At 41.9% G+C, this 14,790-nt stretch overlaps 1 pseudogene; it reads right to left on the bottom strand.

Annotated features, from left to right (window-relative positions):
• The window catches only part of LOC102891213, a 55,066-nt pseudogene extending 41,978 nt beyond the window's left edge, over nt 1-13,088 (bottom strand).
• Between the last annotated feature and the right edge of the window lie 1,702 nt (nt 13,089-14,790).

The raw sequence follows: 14,790 nt of genomic DNA, 5'->3' as shown, positions 1-14,790 counted from the left end.
CTGCCCCTCCAACAAAACGAGCCCTTTCTGTTGCTCTGAAAACCATAATTAGGCCAGATCTCAGCGTGGCGGCCAGGATGTGTTTGAGCCCAGCTTCCAGCCCTGCTTCCCCAGCGCCTGGTTAACTGAATATATTCTTTCAAAGGGCTGCATATCAGCATTTCGCCAGATGAAGTGTGACTCTGACGGAGCTCCCTCTGTGAGGGAGACCACGAGACAGAGTACATCAGATAGAAAGGGGTTCAAGTCCCAGCTCCGCCACTTCCCAGCTCTGTGATCCTGGAGAAGTTATTTAACCCACTTTAATCCCCAATTGCCTCCTCTTCCATAAAATCCGGATAATAATATTACTGACTGATTAAGGTCATTATAATGATTAAAATGAGATCATCCACATAAAGCTCTTAGCACAATGCCTAGAAGGTAATCTCTTCGTATTTGAGTCAGTATTTTCATTCTTGATAAGATGTTGATGCTACTAGCTAGTAAACTTAATAACATTAACAGAAAACTCAAGTTTTCGGGGACTTTTCCTGGGAGGAGTTCATCACCAGTTCCTCCCAGCTAGGTAGGGTCCGTCCAGGTCCACATCCCCTCTGAACTTCTGAGCCGTCTGAAGAACAGGGTCATGGCCACGAAGCCGACTGGGGGTTTCTATCAGGAGGAGCGTCCCTGCATGTGAATAAAGAGCTCCTTTTTTCAGTTGAGCAGCAGGTGTCAGTGGTTTGGGTTGGCCACTTGGGCATAGTTCCCTACCTCCTAGCAGGTTCCTTGAAGTATTTCAGAAAGCACCAAGAGCTGTGCCAGTGGAGGTGGGAACATCTTCGGTCAAGTTCCCCTTCCTGCTCTGTCAGGAAGCTCGAAGCAAATAGTCAGACAAACCTTCTTACTCTTCCTCACCAAGTCAAACCTTTTCCTACCTAGGGGACTTTGTATCTGCTATATCCTGGCAGGCAGTCCCGTCCCTTAGATATATGTGTGGCTCTTACACCATTCAGCTGTCTGTCACTATCTTAGTCCAGAATCCCGTATCTCATTCATATCTCCACTCCTCCCCCGACACTCTCCAGTCCCTACCCTGTTTTTTATTTTCCCCAACACTCAAGGGAAGCCCCAACAATAGGCCAACAAACTAACGTTTACCTGACTCTCAGAAGACCCCAAAATGTAAATTTCATATGCAAGTATCAAGATCCTTAAAAATATCCGTTCCCTTTGACTCGTAGAAATAGCCTCAGGTACAAAGAACAGTGAGCAAGGACATTCATCCAGGGAGTGCTTAGAGAAGTGAAAAGTTGGAAATCACCGAAATATCTAACCATGGAAGGATGGATTAAAACGTTAGCGAACATCAGTGTGTTATAACATCACTCAGGCTTTTTGAATCTTGATGACAGTGGGGGTGCCACCGGAGTGCAAAATACATCTGAATATTAATATTTAGTTACACTGTAAGTCTGAATGGGTGCGTGGAAGGCTCTATTTCAAACTGTTAAGCTTATTACTGACAGAAAGAAGCATGAGTGATTATTCTCTTTACATCTTTTATGTTTTCTACGACATGTTTGCAACAAACATGTATGACATTTTTTTCCTCAGGGAGGGAGCCCCTCGATAGGCTTTCGTATAGGATTTTTTCATTTAAATTATGAATCTTTCACAATCAAGGTAGTATTATAGAAAATATCATTGTGACCGGAGGAAAAAGTTCAGGCGTGAAACATCACCCATAGTTTTCAGCAAGATTATTGTTTTGATGTCTTTCCTTTTGCTCTCTGGTTTCTGATAATTTCATCAGTTGGTGCTTTCATCTGTCATGAGGTCTTCATGTAGTTGCCCCTTCAGTAAACACTTTAACATCAAATTATTGGAGAAAATGTCACAAATAAGGCTCTGTCAGTAGTGTTTCAAGGACAGTGTCTTTCTTGATAGAAATGATTTCAAATCCCTTTCCATTGCATCTAGTGTTGTATTAACAGCTTGTTAAAACATGTCTTTATCACGCCTTACTTTGTTGTCATGACTTACACTTCTTCATCGCTGCTGTGGATGACCTATTAATCAAGTAAATTAAGTTCTTAGACACTTAGACACTAAACATCCGGTGTTATACGAGGCCCTTTTACCCATTATATATGTGTCTAAACATTTCAGTTCTAAACAGATATTTATCTTCCTGGGAAAAAAAAATTTCACGTTCTATAAAATTGAAGCCTAAAATTAACTGGGCTTATAGGAAAAATAGAGTGAGGGCAGACCACTTAAAACCTGTGCAACTATATAAGAACTCAAAAACAGCAGTCGATAACCCAGGAAGCAGACTTGGGTTCTCCAAGTCAACCACATAATGTGGCTAGAGGCTGTCTCAGTGGATCCCAGGATGGCCAAAATCAACACGTGGCAGTGCTGGCAAGTGCCAAGCAGGCACAGGAGGCAGTGTGGTGTATTGAGAGCTGCCCACAGCTTTCTTGCCGTCATTACGCAGGAGGCCCACTCCGAGGTGGAGGTGGGCCTTCTGGCTGTTTCTGAAGGACAGCTGTGGGAAGGGTCCAGGAAGCCCAAAGGGAGCCCCGTCCCTCAGTAGGACCCCCCTCCCCCGCTTTGTGGAGTGAGCTTCACCCCACTCCCGGCCCCCTAGACCCTGCATGGACTTGGAAGTAGTTAAGGTCACTTAATGCTGAACCCCAAGTGGGCTGACAGCTGTGAGCCTTCTTAGGAAGAAGAACTCAGATCTTGGGGGGTTTACCCACTCTGAGGGGTAGTCTCGCTTTATACGGGAGGAGCCTCAATCTTAGGGGGTGGCCCACCCTAAGAGGAGAACCTCTACTTTTAGAGGGGTTTGCTTTTATGAGGGAGCCCCACTCTGGGGGAGCTCTGCTCTTGGGAGTAGCTACTCTGTGGATGGAGCCCTGCTCTTGGGGGCAGCTCCACCTTATGGAGGGATCCCAACTCTGGGGGATGGGGGAGCTCTGCTCTCTGAGGGGAAGCCCTGCTCTAGAAAGGAAAGTCTCACATGGACTTGAGAAAAGTGATTATCTTGACCCAATCTAAAGAAGCTGTGTGGGCAGGGAGCCCTACTTGGACTTGGGAGAAGTAGTTATCCTCACCAGCGTCAAACCTAAAGTGGGCTGACAGCTGTGGGCTCTCTCAAGGAAGCTTTCCAGTCCTTCTAGCACTGACATGCATCACAAGACAACCCCTTTATCATCATCTGCCAACTAGCATCCATTTTATACTTATTCCTTATCCTTGTACTAGCGTCCCTTGCGAATAGTGTGGAAAATCACCCCTAAATTGAAGAGTCTGTGTAGGATATTCATTATCCTGGTTTTCCAAACCAGAAAAGGGAAATAAGAAATCCCCCAGAGACTCAAGAAACTCGAGTTTCACCATCAACACCCAAAGCTAAAATTCTACTTAAACTACTCCTTGAAACATCATATAGGAACAGAATTAATGTCATATTCTATGCCAGTTAATTTCATAAGTCCACATGTCACTATGTACTCTGTGCATTAATTTACTTACTACATACATATATAGTATATACTGTATATAATCGTACATTAATTAAAAACCCCATGCATATAAGCATGTACATTAAATTATATATATGACAAAATACATAAGTGGTCCTCTTACTTAATGACATGAATATCCACACCAGAATCCAATGCTCAATATTACATAGTACATGGATTTATTAATCGCACATACCACATTAAATCATTTCCAGGCAACCTGTGTTTAACCACCCATGGGTGTCCCTTAACTCCTAACTCCCGTGAAACCAGCAACCCTTCCAATACACGTCCCTCTTCTCACCCCAAGCCCATGAATCATGGGGTTTCTAAAATTATTTGTAAACATTTGGTTCTTACTTCAAGACCACCCCTCCTAAAATCGCCCGCTCTTTCCTCAAATGAGACAGCTCAATGGACTAGTGACTAATCAGCCCATGCCAACACACAGTGTGGTGTCATGCCTCTGGTTTCTTTTTAATTTGAGGGTATGCTTGGGTCTGGCTTTGGTCATCAGAGGCCTTAACATGGTCAACCAACTTGTAGCTGAGCTTATACTGAATGGTATCAATGCACATCGAAATCACAGAGTCAAAGAAATGAATGGTCCAGGGCATAAATGGAAACTTACATGAAACAAAATCACAATGTGAAACTACTGCCACCTGACATCTACCGCCATGAGGTGCTTTGCATTCAATGGTTACGGGACATAATGTATATTACGTACACACTATACATAGGCACGGCCGTTCATACAACTTGTTTTAACAACCCTCCCAAATCCCTGCTAAATCTAATACTGAATTTAATTACTAATATTTTTCCAAACCCCCAAAACCAGACTAAACATCCGGTGTTATACGAGGCCCTTTTACCCATTATATATGTGTCTAAACAAATTTAATATGGGAATAATACCAAAGCCTAACGACTAAAACTATTTAATGGAAAATATCTCTTCCTGATACAAGCATGCTACTTTAATGAATCATTTTTTCTTAGACAGCTACCCTTTAAATTTGCAATTTCCCTTATTATATAAAACATTTACGTCTATTAATGCCTACAAACCTCTAGTGTCCTTTTTCTCACCACCCTTGTAATAACCTTCAAACCCTCTTAGTTAATGTAGCCTAATAATTAACACAAGGCACTGAAAATGCCTAGATGAGTTTATCTACTCCATAAACACATAGGTTTGGTCCCAGCCTTTCTATTAGTTCTTACCAAACTCAGACATGGAAGTATCTGCATCCCAGTGAGAATGCCCCCTAAATCATAAGTGATTAAAAGGAACAGGCATCAAGCACACTGAAAAGTAGCTCATAATACCTCGCTTAACCATACTCACATGGAAAATAGCAGTGATAAAAATGAAGCCATAAACAAAAGTTTGACTCAGTTATATTAACCAATAAGTGTTGGTAAACTTCATGCCAGCCACTACAGTCATACACTTAACCCAAATTAATAGAGATCCAGCGTGAAATGTGTTAAAGAGCTTTCCAATAATAAAGTTAAATTCTAACTAGGCTGTAGAGAGCCATAGCTAAAACAAAAATAAGCCATAAAAGTAACTTTAAGAAATCTGACCACAGAACAGCTAAGACCCAAATTGGGATTGGATACCCCACTATTCTTAGCCCTAAAATTAGACAATTTGTGCAGCGATATTATTCACCAGAGTACCACTAGCAATAGCCTAAAACTCAAAGGACTTGGTGGTGCTTTAATATCCCCATAATGAGCCTGTTCTATAATTGATAAACTGCAATAAACCTCACCAACTCTTGTTAATGCAGCCTATATACTGCCATCCTCACCAAACCCTCAAAAGGAATTACAGTAAGCACAAGTATATGGCATAAAAACATACTTAGGTCAAATGAGAAGTTCTTGAGAAATCAAGAATTAAAGGAGGATTTAGTAGTAAATTAAGAATACAGTGCTTGATTGAATTAGGCCATGAAGCATGCACACACCACCCATCACCCTCCTCAATTATCAAAATATAACCAAAACTTTATTTACAAATGTTAAACATATGACAGGAATTAAGTCATAACAAGGTAAGCATACTGAAATGTGTGTTTGGACAGATAAAAGTGTAGTTTAAATAAAGCATCTAGTTTACACCAGGAGATTTCATATTAAATCAATCACTTTGTGCTGCTAGCATCATCCCCAACCACACTTAACTCAACTTCCACAAACAACTAAAACAAAACCTTTACCTAATAGTAAAGTATAGGAGATAGAAATTTTACTCAGCACTATAGAGAAAGTACCACAATAGAACAATGAAAGTCAAACCAAAAGTAAAAAGCAGGGAAGTTTACCCTTTTTGCCTGAATAACATTTTAACTAGAACAGTTTAGCAAAGAGAACTTAAGCTAAATAACCTGAAACCAGACGTGCTACCTATAAATAGCTTTACAGAGCAAACTCATCTATGTGGCAAAATAATAAGATTTATAGGTAGAGAAAGCCTAGCGAGCCTGCTGATAGCTGGTTATCCAGAATTTTAGCTCAAATTTAAACCTTACCTAAAGAAAATAATTTACATGTAGGTTTAAATAATAATAATCTAAAAAGTTATAGGCTTTCACATACAGGATACAACCTTTCCTAAAAAGTACAAAAAATAACACAGTTCGCCTAAAAGCTGCCACCAATTAAGAAAGCGTTCAAGCTCAACACCTCAACTACCTGAATCCCAATAACAAATACTAACTCCTAAACTGGGACTGGACTCTTCTATTATTACATAGAAGCAATACAGAGTTCCGATCAAGAAGCAAGATGAGTTCCAGTCAAAAGCGGGGTTCGCCTCCTTCTACAACCGCATTAAAATTACAATCAAATTATAAAATAAACAATGTGGAGAACCACCTGAAGTCCAGCTGATCATAATACATACATCTGAGGATATAAAGAAAAAGCCACATTGAGACTGGTAGGAGGGGCGGAGACGTGAAGCAGGCTGGCCCCACACCTGGCCATTGCGGTTGACCGGCAGGAGGGAGAGTGCGTCTGCAGAGAACCCTTTAAAGGAGAGAGGGGCCCTAGCCCCACACAGGAGCTCCCCAGCGCAGAGTTCCTACCCTGGGAAGAGGAGCTCCCACAAAACCCGACTGTAAAAACCAGTAGAGATTCTGGCCATCTGGGTGAGACGGGAAAAACCTAAAAACTCAGACATCCCATTAAAAGGCCCGCACACAGACTTGCTTGCAGACACTCACCCTGGGCTCCAGAAGAGGGTCAGTGACTCAGGAAATGCAAACCACATCCGGGGAAAGATTGAGTTGCGTGGTGCTGGGGTGAGAGTCAGAGAGACGATGCCATTGCTCCTTTGTCAGGCCCCGCTCTGGGTCAGCCTACAGGTGGGTGCCATATTTACTGTGTTGAACCCTCCCTCCCACGCAGCCAATTCTGAAGCTGCATTGGCTGGTGAGATTGGCTGTTTCGCCCTACGTATCCCTTGGGCTCTGCCCCACCCTGCACCTTCCCTGGGCCACACATTAATTGGCAGGCAGCAGCCCTCAGCTCATGCAGCCCACACATTTTGAGGGAGACTTTTGGTGGTGAGCCACTGGTGCCAGCCCAAGCTGCCGTATCCCTTGGGTGGATTGCGAGGGTCTGAGGGCCTGAAGGGGACAGCAGCTGGCATTGCTGCGATCTGAGACTTTTATAGGAAGCCTCAGATTCAGTGCTGGCAAGAAACGTGACTCTGTGTTGGTCAGGTGAAATTCATTCACTTTACCCTGGTAAATCCCTAGGTCCCTGCCCCATGCAACTCACATAACACCCAAAGGCTCTTCCAGCTGTAGAGTTATATGGACAGCTGGCAGGCAGCCCCAGGCTTCGAGGTGCACTGGTACTTTTGCTAAGCAGCCTCTGGTCCAGTTCTGGGGGTAACTGACCTCAGCTCTAAGCATAGTCTCTCCCACTTGCTTCCAGATCCAGCATAGGCAACCATCCACAGATCACTTTGTAGCTCCTACTGGGTAACCCCAAGCAATCAAAGGCATTGGCTGAACTTGACCTAAAGGGGACCCCATCCCAAGGGGCCACGGAACCAACACGCCTAGAGACTGATATCAGACCGCAACAGAGTACCACCTGACTAGCCCTATAACTGGCACACCCAAAGGGTGGTCTCAGTAGGTATAAAAGATTGCTGGGGCAAATCCCACGCCATGAGTTCAGCCCCCACACAGCAGCTCAAACTGTGGAGGCTTGGCCTAATAAGCTGAAAAGAACCGATGAAGCTTTAATTAACTAACCGTAAAAGCAAAAAATCATAACCTGACCAAGGAATAACATATCTTTTAATGGGTTACTAGCTCAAGTTGGGATGACCTCGAAATGCAGAATAACCTCTGAGTGATTCAAGTTTAGACTGACTGGTCAAAACATAATATCACGTATTGATCCAAAAAGTCGACCAATAGAACAAGTTACCTGAGGGATAACAGTTCTACCTAAGAGTCCATATCAACAGTAGGGTTTACAACCTCGGTGTTGGATCAGAACATCCCAATGGTGTAACCACTATTTGTGCTTCGTTTTTCAGTGATTAAAGCCCTGAATGATATGAGTCCGGACCAGATCAATTTAGGTCCGTTCCTATCTATTTTATGTTACTCCCAGTATGAAAGGACCAGAGAAACAAAGCCTACTTCACGAAAGTGCCTTCAAATCAACAGATGACTTAATCTTAATCTGCTAAATACAAACTACCCTATTCAAGAACAGGGTTCGTTAGGGTGGCAGAGCCCAGTCACAGCATAAAACTTGAACTTTTCCCACCAGAAGTACAACTTCTCTCCCTAAAAATAGGTTCATAATTACTCTTCTGTCAATAATTGTCCCTATCCTGCTTGCCGTGGCATTCCTTACATTAATTGAACAAAAAGTACAAGGCTGCATACAGTTCCTCCAAAGTCCCAATGTCATAGGCCCTCACGGGCTACGTCAGCCCATTGCCAATGCCGTCAGACTGTTCAACAGAGAACCCCTACACCCACTAACTTCACCAATATCCATATTCAGTATCGTACCAATTCTAGCCCTCACTTTAGCCTTGACAACATGAATTCCCCTACCCGTACCATATCCCCTAATCGATAGAGACCTAGGAGTCCTATTCATGTTAGCCACATCAAGCCTGGCCATTTACTCCATCCTCTGGTCTGGCTGAGCCTCAGACTCAAAATATGCAGTAACTAGGGCACTACGAGTGGTCACACAAACAATTTCCTATGAAGTAAAGCTAGCGATTATCCTCCTATCAGTTATGTCACTAAATGGATCCTTCGCACTCTCAACATTATCACCTAATCAGCTCTCTCGTACTTTATTTCACTTGTACCAGCCTAACCCGTACAAACAAGATGGATGCACGAGAAGTGGAGACAATCTGAACTATCTTGCCAGCAATTATTTTAATTATAATCGCCCTACCATCCCTACGAAATTTTTACTTAACAGGTGAGATTAACAAGCCATCTTTGACTATCAAAACTGTAGGCCACCGATGACACTGAAGTTATAAATACACAGACTGCAAAGACTTAACATTTCAGCTCCTATATGATCCCTAGATCAGACCTGAAACCAGGAGAACTATGTCTCTTAGAAGTCGACATCCGAGTGGTACTACCCATAAAAACAATAGTCCGAATACTAATCTCATTTGAAGATGTCCTTCACTCATGGGCTGTCCCTTCCCTAGTCTTAAAAACTGATGCTCTTCCAGGATGCCTCAACCAACCCAACTGTAGACGTGGCCCGGCCTATACTATGGTTAATGCTCCAGTATTTGAGGATTAAACCACAGCTTTATGCCAATCATACTTGAACTAGTCCCATTAAAATATTTTGAAAAATGATTCACATCTATATTATAAAGTCATTAAGCTAAATAGCATTAACCTTTTAAGTTAAAGATTGGGAGTTTGAGCCTCGCCTTGATGATATGCCACAAACTGATACATCAACATGACTTATTACAATTTTGTCAATAATTTTTACGCCATGTATGATAAGGCAACTAAAAGTTTCAAAACACTTTTACTACTCCATTCCAGAACCTACAACAGTTAAAACACCAAAAAAACACCCAATCCCCTGAGAAACTATTAGCGAAAATCTATTCTCTTTTGTTACTCCTATGATAATAGGACTACCTATCATTAACCTAATTATTATATTTCCAAGCACCTTATTTCCCTTAACAGGTTGACTAATTAATAATCACTTAATCGCCATCCAATAGTGAGTACGTCATTTGACATCAGAACAAATAACGACCATCCACAATCACAAAAGTCAGACCTGGACCCTAATACTAATATCACCTGTTCTAGTCATTGGCTTGACAAACCTGTTAGGACTCCTATCACACTTTTACAGCCACCACTCAAATATCAAATATCAGGAAGATGGGTTAGCCATCTTCCTGTGAGCAAGAGCAGTAATTCTAGGGTTCCGCCATAAAACAAAAGCCTCCCCCGCCCATTTTCTACCACAGGGACCTTCTCTACCCCAACCCCTATACTAGTAATCATTGAAACTATTAGCTTAATATTCACCCAGTGGCCCCAGCTATATGACTGATAGCTAATATCACCTGATCATTGGGATGGGCTCCCCGGCTGTGCTAAGTGTAAGTACAGCCATGGTTTTTGTCTCATCCATTATTCTTGTCCTTCTAACAGTTCTCGAGTTTGCAGTCGCCCTAACCCAGGCCCACATGTTCACCCTTCTAGTAAGTCTCTATTTACAGGATAACGCTTCATGACCCAGCAAACCCACGCATACCACATGGTCAGCCTGAGCCCCTGGCCACTTACAGGAGCCCTCTCAGCCCTCCTTATAGCTTCTGGCCTAATAATATGATTTCATTTTAACTCTCCATTATTATTATCACTAGGCCTGCCAACTAATGTCTAACTAACTAACTAATTCACTATCAGTGATGACAAGATAGTATCCGAGAAAGCACCTTCCAAGGCCATGACGCACCAGTTATCCAAAAAGGATAATCCTATTTATTATTTGAGAGATTTCTTTCTTCTTCGACGTCTTTTTCTAAGCTTTTCGTCACTTTTTACCGTTCTGACTCCCAAACTAGGCAGTTGCTGACCACCTACAGGCATTCACCCCCTAAAGCCCCTAAAAGTACCACTTCTTAATACATCCATTCTGTTAGCCTTTGGGGATCTCCATCACTTGAGCCCACTACAGCCTAATGAAGGGAAATCGTAAGCACCTACTTCAAGCCCTATTCATTACGATTTCCCTAGGCCTTTATCTCGTGTTACTATAGGCTTTAGAGTATTATGAAACCTTCACAATCTCAGATGGAGTACATGCACCAACATTCTTTACGGCCACAGGCTTTCACGGCCCGCATGTAATTATTGGTTTTACTTTCCTCATCGTACGTTTCTTACGTCAGCTGAAATTCCACTTTATATCTAGCCATCACTTTGGATTTGAAGTCGTTGCCTGATGTTGACATTTTGTAGATATAGTTAGGTTATTCTTATATGTGTCTGTTTATTGATGAGGTTCTTAGTCTTTTAGTATGAAATAGTGCAACTGACTTCCGATCAATTAGTTTCGATATACTCCGAAAAAATAATGTCTTGTAGTAGCACTTACTCACGACTGCTCTACTAGCTTCATTACTTGTAACTATCGCCTTCTGACTCCCCCCAAGTAAATGTATATATGGAAAAATCGAGTTCATATGAATGTACATTTGATCCAACAGTATCGGCACGCTTGCCTTTTTCCACGAAATTCTTCCTAGAAGCCATTTTATTTCTACTATTCAACCTAGAAATCGCCCTTCTCTTGCCTTTACCCTAAGCATCATAAAGCAGCCACCTAAAAACTGTACTTACCGTATCACTAACCCTAATCTTGCTTTTAGCTATTGGTCTAGCTCACGAGTGATCTCAAAAGGGATTAAAATGAATCAAATAATGATAATTAGCTTAAACCAAAACCAATGATTTTGACTCATTAGATTATATTCATAATTATCAAGTGGCTTTGGGCTACATTAATACACAACTAGCATTTGTAGTATCCCTTATAGGTTTACTAATATATCGGTCCCATTTAATATCATTACTTTTGTGTCTACAGGGGATAATACTATCAATATTCATGATGGCAGCAGTAATAATCCTTAATAACCACCCAGCTCTGGCCAGTATCCCGCCAGTTATCCTATTAGTATTCACAGCTCTGAAGCTGCCCTGGGATTATCATTACTAGTTACAATAGCTAATATTTACAATGCTGATTATGGACAAAAATCTCAATCTTCTCCAATACTGAAAATTATTATCCCCACTATCATATTAATACCACAGGTATCACTCTCAAAAAAATAACATAATCTGAATTAATACCACAACTTAAAGCTTAATAACCAGCTTCGTCAGCCTATCTATGCTAAATCAATTCAGTGACAATAATCTAAATCTTTCACTAATTTTTCTTTGACTCTTTATCAGCACCTCTGTTAATGCTAATGACATGACTTCTACCATTAATGCTTATTGCCAGCCAATATCATGTAGCCAAAGAATTCTTAATCTGAAAAAAACTATACATTATCATACTAACCCTATTGCAAATCGCCCTAATTTTAACATCTACCACTATAGAACTAATTCTAGTTTATATCCTATCTGAAGCAACATTAGTACCAATCCTAATTATCATCACCCAACAAGGAGGCCAAACAGAACGACTAAATGCAGGACTCCTTATTTATATACTAGTAGGATCTCTCCCCTTCTTTGTCACACTGATCTGTATCCAAAACCTTACAGGCTCCTTGAATTTTCTATTAACCCAATACTAAACTCAACCCCTAACGACTTCTTGAAATACTGTTTTCCCGTGATAGTGTATGCATAGTAAAGATACCCCAGACGGCCTCCACCTGTGATTACCAAAAGCACAAGTAAAAGCCCCCATCACTGGATCCATAGTTCTCGCAGCCGTATTACTAAAACTAGGAGGCTATGGCAAGCTATGAATTACTGCAGTATTAAACCCCGTAACAAACTTCATAGCATACCTCTTCCTAATATTATCCTTATGAGGAATAATTATAACCAGCTCCATCTGCCTACGCCAAACAGACTTGAATTGGAATCGCTCATCGCATACGCCTCTGTCAGCCACGTGGCACTAGTTATCATAGTCGTCCTTATCCAAACGCTACAGAAGAGTGACCACCTTAATAATCGCACACGGTCTTACGTCGTCAATAGTATCCAGTTTAGCAAACTCGAACTTCCAGCGAATCCACAGCCGAGCAAAAATTCTAACTCGTGGCCTACAAACTATCTTTCCACTAAGAGCAGCATAACAACTACTAGCAAGCCTCACAAATTCAGCTTTACCTCCAACGATTAATCTAATTGGATAATTATTTGTAGTCAGATCGATCTTCTCATGATCCTCGGCCTCTATTTTTCTTATGGGAACTAACATTGTCATCACCTCCTTATACTCCCTCTCTATATTCATCGTAACACAACGAGGAAAACGAACCTGTCATATCAGTAATCTCAACCTGTCCTTCTCACGAGAAGACACAGAAGGGAGGGATATTAACGTGAACTTGGGAGAAGCGGTTTTCTTCTCCCAAGGCCAAAGACGGGCTTTCCTAAAGGGTGTTTAAAATTTAAATGATCAATTATAAGAAGAAAATAACATCGTAATCTACATAAGAGTTTTTTTTTTTTTTTTTCACAAATTGGATCAGATGCTTGTTGCTATGAATGTATTCTTCAGTCTCACCAACAGAATGGTCCCCTCTGAAGGATGTCATCTACTGCAGTCCTGGTGTTCCTGGACAGAGAGAGACAGAGAATCTGCTTTTTTTTTTTTTTTCTTTTTCCCCTCTGTGCTGTTCAGAAAACAGCAGGCACAGCAAATAACAACCCTCTAGATAATACGAATGTGTAAATATTGCCAGGATTTGTTACATAAAGTGCTAAAAAATATAACTTGAGGATGTAACCACTTATTTTCCCACCATCGGAAATCTCAGTGTCTGTTCCAGCCAAAAAGATGGAGGATGGGGAATTTTGCAGAGCAAAACTAAGAAATCATAAATCTTTTCTTTCAAACCTCTTGGTGGGGTTCATAGTGGAGGGAAATGCTGCATTATATGAAATAAGAGATGTGGCTGTTATCACTGCTGAAAGCCCAAGTGAGCTGGATTTTGCAGCATGAGAGTAATGGGTGACACCTATGGAAGGACTGGGACTAAGGGACACTTTTCAGATTTGCCAGGAAGGCGGGGGAAATCCTCGTCTCTAACTAACTACACAGAGTCTGATACAGACTCAAGAGAGGGTGGCGGATCCCACCAGGCCTTGCCTTGCGACGTGAGGGCAATTTAAGGAAAAGCTGTAGGGAACAGAGAAAAGAGCCCTCTCTGAGTCAATGTTCCTGCTTTGGCGTTTTCAGACTTTTCCTTTGCACACCACAGCCGTTGTTCCTCTCTCTGTGCTTCGTGTGATCAATTTTCATCACCGGTTTTTACATCCTTTCGTCTTCCTGAGGTTTTCCATCCTCTAACCGTCCTCCTCCCTCCACCGCCAAATCCTGGCAACAACGTTAAGTCACAGCTGCTTGGCACCGGAGACATTTCTCACCTGCCCAGGCCCCTGGAAGAAGATGAGCCACCTAAGGTGAGAAGGCTCACAGCTGGCCCCAAGCCCAAAGTGCAAACCAAGGCCAGTCTCTGCTGCGGGCCGCAGTCCGAATTTCCAAAGCCCTCTAAAGAATTGGCCGATGTCAGGCAGTGCCTCCCTGAAACCCCTGGCCAATGTCAGAGCAGGACAATCAGGCAGAGTCTCGTGCAGACACTACTGTGATCTTGGGCATTGACTTCTGAAGCTGTGATTGAGTTCAGTACTTTTCTGGATGGGTAGGAGGCCTTGAGTGGCTGGAAAGCTGCCCTGAATTCAGGCTGACAAAATTCTGATTAGACTAAGCCTGTGGGTCAGATAATGGTCTTAAACTACAGGTCCACAGTCAAAGTCAGTCCATCAATACGTATTCCTTGGCCTGAATGATGGTTTTTATTTTTTTAAATTATCTGTCAAGATGCAAAACTGGAATGACTCCATGTGAGTCTGCGTTTCTGACTTTTTCTTTTTTTTTTCAAAAATAAAATGATTTGTTTGTAGACTGTGATGTTTAAGAACATGAATTCTGG

The sequence above is a fragment of the Pteropus alecto genome, unplaced genomic scaffold (assembly GCF_000325575.1).
Source record: "Pteropus alecto unplaced genomic scaffold, ASM32557v1 scaffold34, whole genome shotgun sequence".
NCBI lineage: Eukaryota > Metazoa > Chordata > Mammalia > Chiroptera > Pteropodidae > Pteropus > Pteropus alecto.
The sequence above is the reverse complement of the archived record's forward strand: the minus strand, read 5'-3'. Positions and strand labels throughout refer to the sequence as shown.